This window comes from Ciconia boyciana, chromosome 3 (genome assembly GCF_034638445.1).
Source record: "Ciconia boyciana chromosome 3, ASM3463844v1, whole genome shotgun sequence".
NCBI classification, from domain to species: Eukaryota; Metazoa; Chordata; class Aves; order Ciconiiformes; family Ciconiidae; genus Ciconia; species Ciconia boyciana.
The window spans coordinates 17,733,997-17,745,090 of NC_132936.1; the positions used below are offsets into that span (position 1 = coordinate 17,733,997).

General features: G+C 38.5%; 1 long non-coding RNA gene across 1 annotated transcript in view; it reads left to right on the plus strand.

Annotated features, from left to right (window-relative positions):
• The window catches only part of LOC140648790 (uncharacterized), a 65,457-nt gene that overhangs the window by 8,356 nt on the left and 46,007 nt on the right, over window positions 1-11,094 (plus strand). Inside the window, exon 2 of the long non-coding RNA XR_012041328.1 lies at window positions 1,740-1,860. This is a non-coding gene — a long non-coding RNA (uncharacterized lncRNA). The remainder of the gene's footprint in view (window positions 1-1,739; window positions 1,861-11,094) is intronic.

The following is an 11,094-nucleotide window of genomic DNA, read 5'->3' on the forward strand; positions in this document are numbered from 1 at the left end:
GAGGAAATATTGTCTTATCTAGGCAAGTTATCTTAGGAAACCAACATAACACAAATATCTGCTGGTTACGCACAGTCACATTGGCTGCTGACCATTGTCAATGGAAAGCCCCAATTCTCACTTCTGAATCTAACTGCCACAAACCTTTTTTGGCTATCTTTTGAGGTTACTCATACTTTTAATAAATTTCCATCCATATTTGTTTTTTCATAATGTTATCTTCTAGTACATGGCATACTGAAATATGGAATAAGTTAGTATGAGGTGTCTTAATGGCCTACAAACTTCAGCCCAAGAGTTAACTGCTGGAGAAAAGGGAACTGAGAGTGAAGGCTGGGAGTGGACAAAAATTAGGATTAGATTGTCCTTATGTCCTTAGTGCTGTCTGCACTGTTGCCGATGTGGCCTGCTCTCTGTGCTTCTAAGGCATCCCAGCAAGGAAATGCTTTACCAGGCATCACAGTGTCAGAATGGCAATGACACCTGATTTATTATACCATGATACCATGAGATTGTGGAGTGTGAGACATCAACTTGAGGAAAATACCAAGCCTGCCTCCTCTGCCTTGGCCAATTTCCCAAGGGTTGCATGGCAGCCCAAGCCTCAGGCTCCCACATGGAGTTCCAGCCTGACTGCCCAGCTCCTTCTTGGAAATGAACTTGTGTGATCTGAAAGACCTCACAGAACTTGTACCAGAGTTTGAGGGGTGATAGCCAGTAGCATTGAATTGTGTGGTAGCAAGGAAGTGGTCTTTCAGAAAGGTCAGGAGGTGAAAAAGAAGAGGAAGTGGTGAGGATAGAAAGAGTGAAGATGAAGGAATAGTGCATCCTGTCTTGTCCATCCTACAGGATGAGTCATGCTAATGCAGGACCACATGATGAACTGTATTTGCGACATCTGCTTAAAACTTGGAGATGAGCTGTCCATAGAGTTTGGCAGCTCTTGGGAGGACAAAGGAAAACTTCATCTTATCTCTGCAGCATATTGCCAGTCCATCTCTGTGCTGGAGGGTGACAGACTGGAGAAGATTCAGAAGGCAGATCAGCTCTAGGCCATGCAGTACATTCCCCTTGCAGTACGGAGAACATTAAATCTCGATTTAATGTCATATTTTTACTTGTGTGCTCTTGTGTTCTTGTGTACTGGCCACAGGCAGAAGTAGTGATTATCCAAGAGTGTGATCATTGCCTGTCATCTCAGTTGCTCCTGCTTGGGGAAAGGGATTTGAGGCAGACAGACAGGCTTCTCTAAAGCACACAGTATAGAAGGCAGGCTTTGAGTGGCTAGCAGCCTTGGGCTGAGATGAGTGTGGGTGTAAGTGTCTGACATTTGATGTAGGGGTATTTTCTCACTGGAGTAATCAGAGTTGGTTGATTTGACCTTGATGCTGTCTCTGAGGATGATTTTACAGGGTAGTATTGGTGCAGCCATTCCATCTTCCATTTCAGACCATGCTTTGTGTATCAGGATTTTAGTTACAAAACTTCAATTCAATTGTGGGTCTGATTTTATGGAGTTATCAAATAGGAAGCGCGTCCAGGCTGGTGGGCAGTGGATTTAGGATTGTGAATATGTCTGTCTTAAGTTTCCATTAATAGCCAGTCAAGATCTGGAGAGTTTGGAAATTTTTCTTTTACATCAGGGAATTTGTCTTGAGATACAGAAGTCAACAATTCAAATCTACAGCTTAGGTGAGTTCTCTGCCTTCTAGACTTGAGACATTGTCCCTCTTTTTCAGAAAATGTTTGAGTAATTGATGCAACTGAACATAATCAGCAGGCAGGACTGAGAACAGCCCCACTGAAAGACAGAGCGCGGTGCATCTCCATTGAGAGGGACAGCTTTTCACATCTGTAGTGGTAAGTTAAAGGTACAAAAATACAGCATGGGTCCTGGAGTGCAATCAGCCATACTGCTAAGTTGTTAGAACAGTCCCTGGCATAGGTTTTGAATTCTTGAAGTCTTCCAGAAAATGTGTAAGCACACTTTGGGAGGTAGGACAGTGTACTAATGTACACTAATATACACTACTAAATGTACCCTGTGATTTAAAATCCCTTAAGACAGACAACGCGTTTGAGAATGACTATAAGAATGTTGTAATCATTGGACTTTAAAAACAGCCGTGTCTTCTGCACCAGTTCTATGAGTCTAACCTCCCTTTCTTGGTATTTAGCTTCTGAAAGTGAAACACTCTGATTCCAATTTAAAAATAAAATTCATCTAAGAAGACATTTTTAATTTCCTTTGACAAAAATGAAACAAAGAGTACTTTGGTCAATACAATCCCTGTTCTCAGTAGTTCAGTTTAACTGCTGATATGTTTACCCATCTCTTTATGTCTGATACCCATAAAGGGGCAAGACTGATATACAGAGATTGGGTTTTCATCCTTTCTCTCTTGGCATCATGTTTAGGAGCCTGTTTTTGAATGTGTATCTCTCCCAAACTGTTGGGCTCATCCTAAATATGTTAATGAATGCTATGGCTGGCACCTCACTTTGCTAAATCTAGCTGCTTCAGTCACAGTGGCCCTGCACTCTGTAGGTTTGAATTTAGCATTTTGTGGGTTTTAAGCACACCATTATATTTCCTATGCTGTCATCTAAATAATTATGCAGTCTGCTCTCATTGCACTTATCATAGCACTACAGTCTTAACTTTGCTTGCATCTTACCTATTTATGCACAACCTATTACTAAGTCATTACCCTCCAACACTAGTAACTATCCATTTTAAAATGCAGTCCTAAGTATGGAATCCTAAGTCCTAAATTGCTGCCAGGCACTTTTAGAATTCATGGGAGGGTCTGGCAGTGTTCCTGCAGTTGCAGGACAATGGATGCAGGGACTGTACTTGGATAATGCTGTTCAGTGTTAAGTTAGACTTGATATGATAATGGAGTTTCTTAGAGTACAATTATAATGTTTTGAAGTACATAATAAAATTATGTGGGAAATGGTAAACAGCTGAAAAAGCAAAGCATAAGGATTTAAATAATCTCTGAGGCTGTTTCAAGAACAGCAGAGGCACTTAGGCAGTAGAAAGATGCGCATGTCAGAAATTAATAGATTAGATAGGACCTGAAGGCTTATAGACTTCAGAGAGAAAACAGAATGAACTAAAACTAAATCAATACAGCAAGATGTATACTAATTTTCCAGTCTCCCTTATTACTTATTAAACACAGTTTAAGGAAGCAAAATAATTTCATTAAACAGGGAGGACTGGGATAACTAACTAACTTTAACTCTTTGAAGATAACATTTATAATGGTAATAAGAAATCCACTACAGGCAAAACATTCTAGCTTTGAACTTTATCAATTCGATCATTATTTTTCCACTAAAGAGAAGGCCAAAAAAGTCAAATGTTTATTTATGAGGCATTTATTGTGGATAGATAATTAAATCATAAGCATGAATTGTAAATAAAAACATTTGTGATTAATGGAAATAGCAGGAAAAAGCAAAGGGAAAAATACAGATTTGTCTGAAGCACTGAGTTATATACACTGTTAATGTTTGCTAAGTAACAGACAATCTGAATAAGGCTTACAAGGTCTTCAATGTGTACAAAAAACCAAGAGTGTTATAACAAAGACCCTCTTTCATTGGTGTTATCAGCAGCTGATCCCTACCAAGCTTTGTAGGTTTAGTGGCAGACAGTGACGAACTTCAGTAGAAATGTACAGACTTGTGGATGCCACAAAGTTCAGTCCTTTTACATCAGCTTTATTTGTGTTTGAGCAGAGCTGCGTTAACTCTCTTAAGGTATCTGCCAGTCTTTCTTTTGGTGTCACTATCTAATGACTAAAAGGTAGTGAAATGTGGTAATAAATACACAGTTCTCAGTGGCTAAAGAATGTATTATCAGTACCCAGAGGAAAAAGAGAAAACAATCCACTGTTAAAGTCTAGATAGGAAGAAAAAGGGACACGATCATGATGTGCCTTGAAAGAACAAAAAAAGGGATTGCTGTATCAAAAAATGGTTTAAATAGTCCATCAAGAAAATACCGACACTTAGAATTTAAGGAGATGTAATACCCTGTGCTGTAAGTAATGAACTTTTCATGCCTTGGCACAAAAAGCTATGAGCGTATTATCAATTAAGAGGAACAAATCACATGTCAGCATGTTGCTTGGTGTGTAGTAGCTAGTAAGTTTATCTGATTAAAAATATAAAAATCCTTCATTTATATTCACATTAACATTTACAGTATCGTATGAAGGAAATGAAAAAACAAATACTAACAACTGACTTGCCATTAAGAATTCAAATGCAGCAGTGCTTGTATGCAGTGCAGTTGCTTATTGTGATGCATGTAAGGAGCCTAAGGCAGCCCCTTAATTCCTCTGCATTAGCATCCCAAGTAGCGGTACATGAAGAAAATCTGGCTCCACACAACTAGACTGTCCATATGGGTCAGAGTAAGCTGAGCATGAGAATTTGCCCTGTACTTGCCATGTGCATGAATGGCATGTCATGGAGAGTATCTTCACCAGACTGAGAGCTGATGCAATCCACTCCCTCCTGGGACCAACAGGGGGGCTGCCCAGGAGATTCAGGCTCTCTGAGCTCAGCTTATTAATTGACTGTTAGGTTTTTCTAGCCTAAATTAACATGAACAGTATTTTCATTAAACTTACAGATCCAAATCTAAATCTTTCTTGCTTTGTTATCCACATGACCAGTCTCACTCATCTGAATTAGATTATCTTCATGAATTAAAAAAGCAAGATTTGATCATTATTTCTGTGTGATTCATTTAGGTTTAGGTTAACTGTATCTACAAATAATGTAACACAGCCTGAAATTTATTTCAGAAAAACAGAGCCACCACAGTTTCCACAGTTGTGAATGGAGCGTGTGGTTTCTGAACACCTCTGAAGTGAGGCTACTCTCGTGCAAACTGCAAGTAATCTAATTTGACATTTATGGCCTTACAATCTAGTTTTGCCTGTAAGAGAATAATAGATTCTGCAAACACTTATAATGAATTCCACTATATGCTTCAAAGCACATATGCCATTTTGAAAGCAGCTCAGACTTTTTCAGCAGCATTTTTTAAATGTTGGAAAACTTGTTGAGTAACCTTCTAACCAAGGGAAAAGAATTAATGCAGTAATTTGAAAGCAATTTATGAGAGTCAATCAAGAGCTTTAATATAACATTCCAAGGAAGTCACATGATTTCCATTCACATATTTTCATTATCTTTACACTAACAGACAACACAGCACTTTATTTCCAAAGCTATTGTCTTATGATAATTCTCATAAGAGAGCCATTACAGTGCACAGTTGTTTTTGGCCGAAGGTAGAGATGATTCGCTTTATGATACCTATCTTTTTGGAAAAAAAAAAAAAAATTGGAGGAAGTTCTTTAATGCTGGATGTCTGACTATTTGCTCACAGTGGTCTGTGGTCCTTCTGGCTTGTCTGTATTTACATTTCCACATGTACAACTGCAAAATCAGAACAGGGTAGGTATACTCTACCAATGAAAATTCTTCATTTCCTGCACTTAATCAAAAAACCAGTCTAGATATTGGCAGCTCCTTTTAAAAAAATGGACAGATACCGCTTTCCCCAAGTAGGAAAAGATAAACATAGCTGCAAACAAGTTTTTCAGCTTCTATAAATGTACTAAAAAAAATGGAAAATTAAAATAAAAACACTTAGCCCATATTTATAAACCAGTTATACATAACAATTTATGGAAACCCAGAAAGTGGAGTTAATGTTCACATACATATATAATGAAATTTAAAGTGCATGTATGTTAAATATGTATCATACTGATGGATTCTTTATAAATGTGTAAGAGAGAGATTTATTATTTATATTGCTCCAGGACTGTACTAGGTTCTTTTCAGTAAAAAGCAGGATGATGTGTTTCCTTCCTCAAAGAATATAAAACTCCACTTAAGCAAATGGATTGGATTCTGTACCTTTAAATTTGAAACAAGCTATTTTATGGGGATGGGATGGTGTGCAAAATGAAATGTAGCCGTAATTGTTAAGTTTTGTGACATACTGTGTATGGCTCAAGCTGTTATATCTATTCCTATATGCATTCAATTAAAGAACCCATCTTCAATGATGTATTCTAGCACACTCCTGGGAACTAATCCAATGTCTTTAGCTATCTGTTTTACATGAAACCAATTATTGTAATATCTCTAATGTCTAAGTGGTATTGTCGTGAGTGCCATTTTAGCATGGTCCAAAGTATTTATTTCTATGAGATTATCTATCTACTCTTCAAATTTATTATGCTTTCAAGAATATCCACAGAGTCACATTAGCATTTTTGTATCCCACAGCCAAATGTTCAAGCAAAATTTAATACGAAATAAATAATCAGCTGACTAAACTCAGTGCTCTCCACTTCTATTTACATAAAATGACCTCTTGTTGGTGCTTAACCTCTCTCTATCCTCATTCTAAATTCCCTGTGACAGCCTATGTGCATTATTTGTTATAATCCTCTGTTTTTCCCTGGTGCTGTGTGATGCTAGCTCAGCTCTGCTATAGACTACAATCACTGTCTGGAAAACTCTGGGAATGAGAATGAAAGCAGTGTTATAGGAGTTTGCAGAAGAAAGGTTCTGTCTCACATTACCACAAATTATCATTATTTTACAGCAATAATAAAATGTACCCACAAGCACTGAGGTCTCAGTTGTGCCACTATTTGACCGTGTGTCTGAGCTAGTGCAGTTCTCCTTTGTACAATTCTGCCTTTCCAGAAGTACAGTGGGGATAATTATCTAGTCCAAAAGAATGTTTAGACTTTGTGCATTAACGTAATGTTTGTTTGTTGCAAAACAGTATGTAATTTTCATAAATTATTATTAGCACATTCTGACTTCCTATTTGCATGAAAAGTGCTGTTTTTATGGAAAACTCCAACCAACTGTGAGGTAGCTAAGCATCATTATCATTACTGTTGCCATTGTCATGGTTTGTTACTGGTAGCTCACTTTTACTTGTTGACATTGTATAACAGGCGCTGTATGAACTCTTCAGTGTCCTAATATAGTAGTCCTTTAATGACCTCATTTTATAACAAAACTTTCATTTACGCCAAGAAGTTATAAAACCCATCATCAGAACAAGTGGAGAACTTTGATTTGGTGATGTTTTGGACTCACTTTATAAAAGGAAAATAGCTAAAATGTAATGGAGTGGCAAAACACAGTACTTGCATCTGAAGCACAGGAACGGGAGGTGTGCAATGATTCAGTGGCAAGGTACAGTGGGATGACCTGTTTTTTCATTTGAGTGAATTTACTGTATGTCTCGTGAGGAACTTGCCAACAAAGGTTTAAAGAAAGGCTATGTGTTAGGGACTGTCTTGTTAAGGAGGTCCCAGGATGCTTTTCAGAGGAGACATGTACATACAGCGAAGTGTGTTGTTTCAAAGGAAGAAAATGTACTTACTGGTATGACTATGGGGAGGCACTAGTAAAACTGCATTGATGGATGGGTGCCTGCATGAGTAGCATATTAAAGGTGGACTATAGCAAGACTGAATATCTGGCTGGAAGCTCGTCTTCTAAGCTGCTCTTGTTACCTGCTAGCCGAGGCATTGCATGCCACAGTCATTCTAGTATAAAATCTCTCAATGCACTTTTATTTTCAATCTGAGAAAAAGAAAGAACAATTCTTCCCAATGAATACTAAGAAATCTTCTGTCTTTTTAATGGGCAGGACACATTAATTTTTTAAAGATCTCAAAAATCCCGAGATCTTCTCTGTTCTTTCTGAGGAGTTTTCTGTTGGAAAAACATGCCGTTAGCCTTTCTTCCGCTATGGAGTCTGCAAACTGGAAGTCAGCCTTGAGCTGAATCAGGCTTACTGACTCAGTATCAATGGGAAATACACTTCTGTTGGCTCCTTCTGTTATATGCTTATCAAAAATGCTATTACATTAAGAGTATTTTGATTCTGTATGCAATGTGTAATATAAATAATACATTCTTTGACTTGCATTTCATGCAGGATTATGTATACTACATAGCTGAACTGTAGCTGCATTTGCTTTCATTTCCCTAATTTCTGTGAGTTAAATTCTTAATCTCTAGCCTGCACTAACAACTTATTGAATTAAGATTCCTCAGGCTGGTGGTGATGGTGATTTTCAGCTAAAACAATAGTAAACATGCATTGGAATAAACATTATACAATGGTAGATTTTAACAAAAAGGAAATGATTATTTATTGAGTGTTGCTGGAGGGGCTAAAATAGTATAAATAAACAGAAGAGAAGACAAAGACCAAGGGAAGTACAGTATACAAAGCTAATTTAAGCATATTTGAAACCTCTGCAAAATTCAGATGAAAAATGAAAGGATTGCTTTATGATATTCTTCTCCACTTGGCCCGAAGTCCTGTACTACAGTAAAAAATCAGGATTTATCAGCACAGTCAGCAAGGGTGAGTATGTTGTTATGTGTAGAGCGTTATAGGATTCCTCATTTAAGATTGACTCTAAGAAGTTACTAACCACTTTAATGGAAAAAAGCAGCTGAAACAACAGCAGGCTCTACCCAAAAGAAAGCATATATCAGCAGAGGAATTTGTTGGCTATTGCTTTGTTCTTTTTTGCTTGTCTTTACAAAAGGAGGCGGAAACATCACTCAAATAAATACAGAATAGGGCACACCCACAGAAGTCTGGTACTATGACCTGAGAAAAAGCTGAGAAAGTAAAAGAGATTTTTAATCAGGTTTTGGATGGGAGAGATTTGGGGGTGGGAGCTATAGAATTATGTACTATCATTTTGATTTTTCTTGTATTTAGAGAAAGAGAACCTGTTTGTAAATAAAGGAAAGAAACACAGTAACTGGCCCAACGTCAGCTCCCCCTTCTCCCTGGAACGACCCACCTAGAACCCAGAAAACTGGCTAACCTTTTGGATCAAAAGGCAGTAAGAGTGTGTGTTTGGAAGCAGGGAATAGGAAATATTAATAGGATCCAGAATAAACCTGCAGTGAGCCAGCATGTGTGTTCTCCCAGGATTCATTTTACCACCACAAAATCTGGAATTGGATGATCATACCTTGTATTCTGCATTGTCATTCAGCGCTGGAGTATAAGCAGTAGCAAAGCACGAAACACCATTTCAGCCTGTCCTTTTGGAGGCAACCCGGACTGCTTCTGCATTTCCTCCTTGTAGCACTGTGTGAGCACTCCCAGACAGTTGAAATGAAACATGCAATGAGATTCAGGTACACAAGTGCACCAGGAAAAGGACCAAATACCTGCTAAAGGACCAGCAAAAAGAGAAGCTTAGCAAAATGAACATCTCCAAAGAGGGATTTAAGTGAGGAGTCAGGGATTGTTGAAGCAGTTCCTGTGCTGATCAGTGATTTCACTGTTATCATTACTTTGCATAGTCAAATCAGATTGTGTGTGTAGTTTAGTAGAATGGGTTTGATTGACAGAATAATTACTGGAACCATTCTGATGCTATCTTAAAAGGCAGGAGGTGATTCCAGAAGCGTTTCTGCAGAGCATACTTCTTAGTGCAATATACTGAAGGACTTAAGAAGAGCTGGATGAAGAACTTAATGTGGATTAGCAGCATTAAATCCACAGAATAGTGCCCAAATAGGTGGCAACATATTCTATTTATACAAGTACAAGTTATAAAATATTTCTGGTTTTGGTAAATATGAGTAATCCTTTTTTATTTGAGTAAAATTAATTAAAACATTATAATAAAGGTAATTAGAAGAGCAATTGAATAATAACTTGAAGACTGAAGAGGAATGGCATCGGTAGTACGGCTTGCAGAGTTATCTGGGCCTCTGATTTCTGAGCAAGAATCCTTTCAGTGTAATAAGAGGGGACTCTGATTACAGCAATATTCTTAACTAAATCCCTGTAATCCTCTTCCATATCTAATGAATCTCTTCATTGGTTTGTCTGCTCTAGGATGTGAATGCAATGATGTGTATTAATTATAAAATCATAAAAATTTAGGTAGAGGTGGCACAGCCCGCCAATTCATCCCAAGATTGTACCACCATTGTTCCTCACAGGGCCTTGTCTGAGCAGCTCCTAAAGACTTAGAGTGAGTGTAATCACTGCAAACAGTTTATTCCAGTGTGCTACTCCTCACCATTAGAAAGTTTTGAAGGCTTTCCTTTGTATTTCCTCCACAGAATAAATAGCCCTTATTCTTCTAATCTGTCCTTATGTTTCTAGACCTCCAGTTGCTCTTATTGCTCCCTTATGGATTCTGTCCAGGTGATCATGTCTTCTATGCTTTTGTTGAAGAGAGAGCAGATGATGGAGAGTTAGTGCCAGTGGCCAAGAGACCGCTGCAGTCTGCCACATTCTGCGTATCTGCAGCTTCTTCCACCACGCCACCCCCAGCATTTGTGCCCTAAGTATAGCAGTTGATATGTTTCCCCAGAAGATCAAGATTCCTTCTAGTGCTGAAAAATACCTTCTGTTGAGGAACAGCAGATTGTAAGGGTCACTAGATGGGATGGATGCAGCAGGACACATGATGCAACAGGCCAAGTCTGGGATTTAAACCATTGCAGTTGCCCATACGCCCTCTGTCTTTCAGAACTGCAATTGTCTTTGTGTAACTCAGCCCTTTGTTACATTTTAACAAATTCTGTTACACTTTAACAGATTTGGGTTGTGTTTGCACTTTTCTTTTGCTAAGCAGAAAGGCTGCAATAATAATTTTGGGGACTATTAAGGCAGCGTTGGGAATAATCAATGAAATAACAGCCTCTGGGATATAGGCTGTGCCAGCCCTATGCCTGGTCTGGCATAGGCTGGGGGTCTGGGATGCAAAGCAGGGCAAGCACCATTAAAAAAAGACTGGGAGCAGGATTTGCAGAAAACAATTGTTTATTGCTTTCACTCCAGCATATGCATAATTTCACAGCACAGCAAGCAGCAGTCAGGGATTTTGCATAAAATAGTCAGTCAGGGCATTCTGCACAATTTGCCCCCCCGTTTATCCCGGGTGAGTGAACAAGCTGTGGCAGGCACAGGTGGTGACCGTGGCTCCATTTGGGCTTCTTGCTCTCTGCCTTGTGCCATCTGCTTCTCTTTGA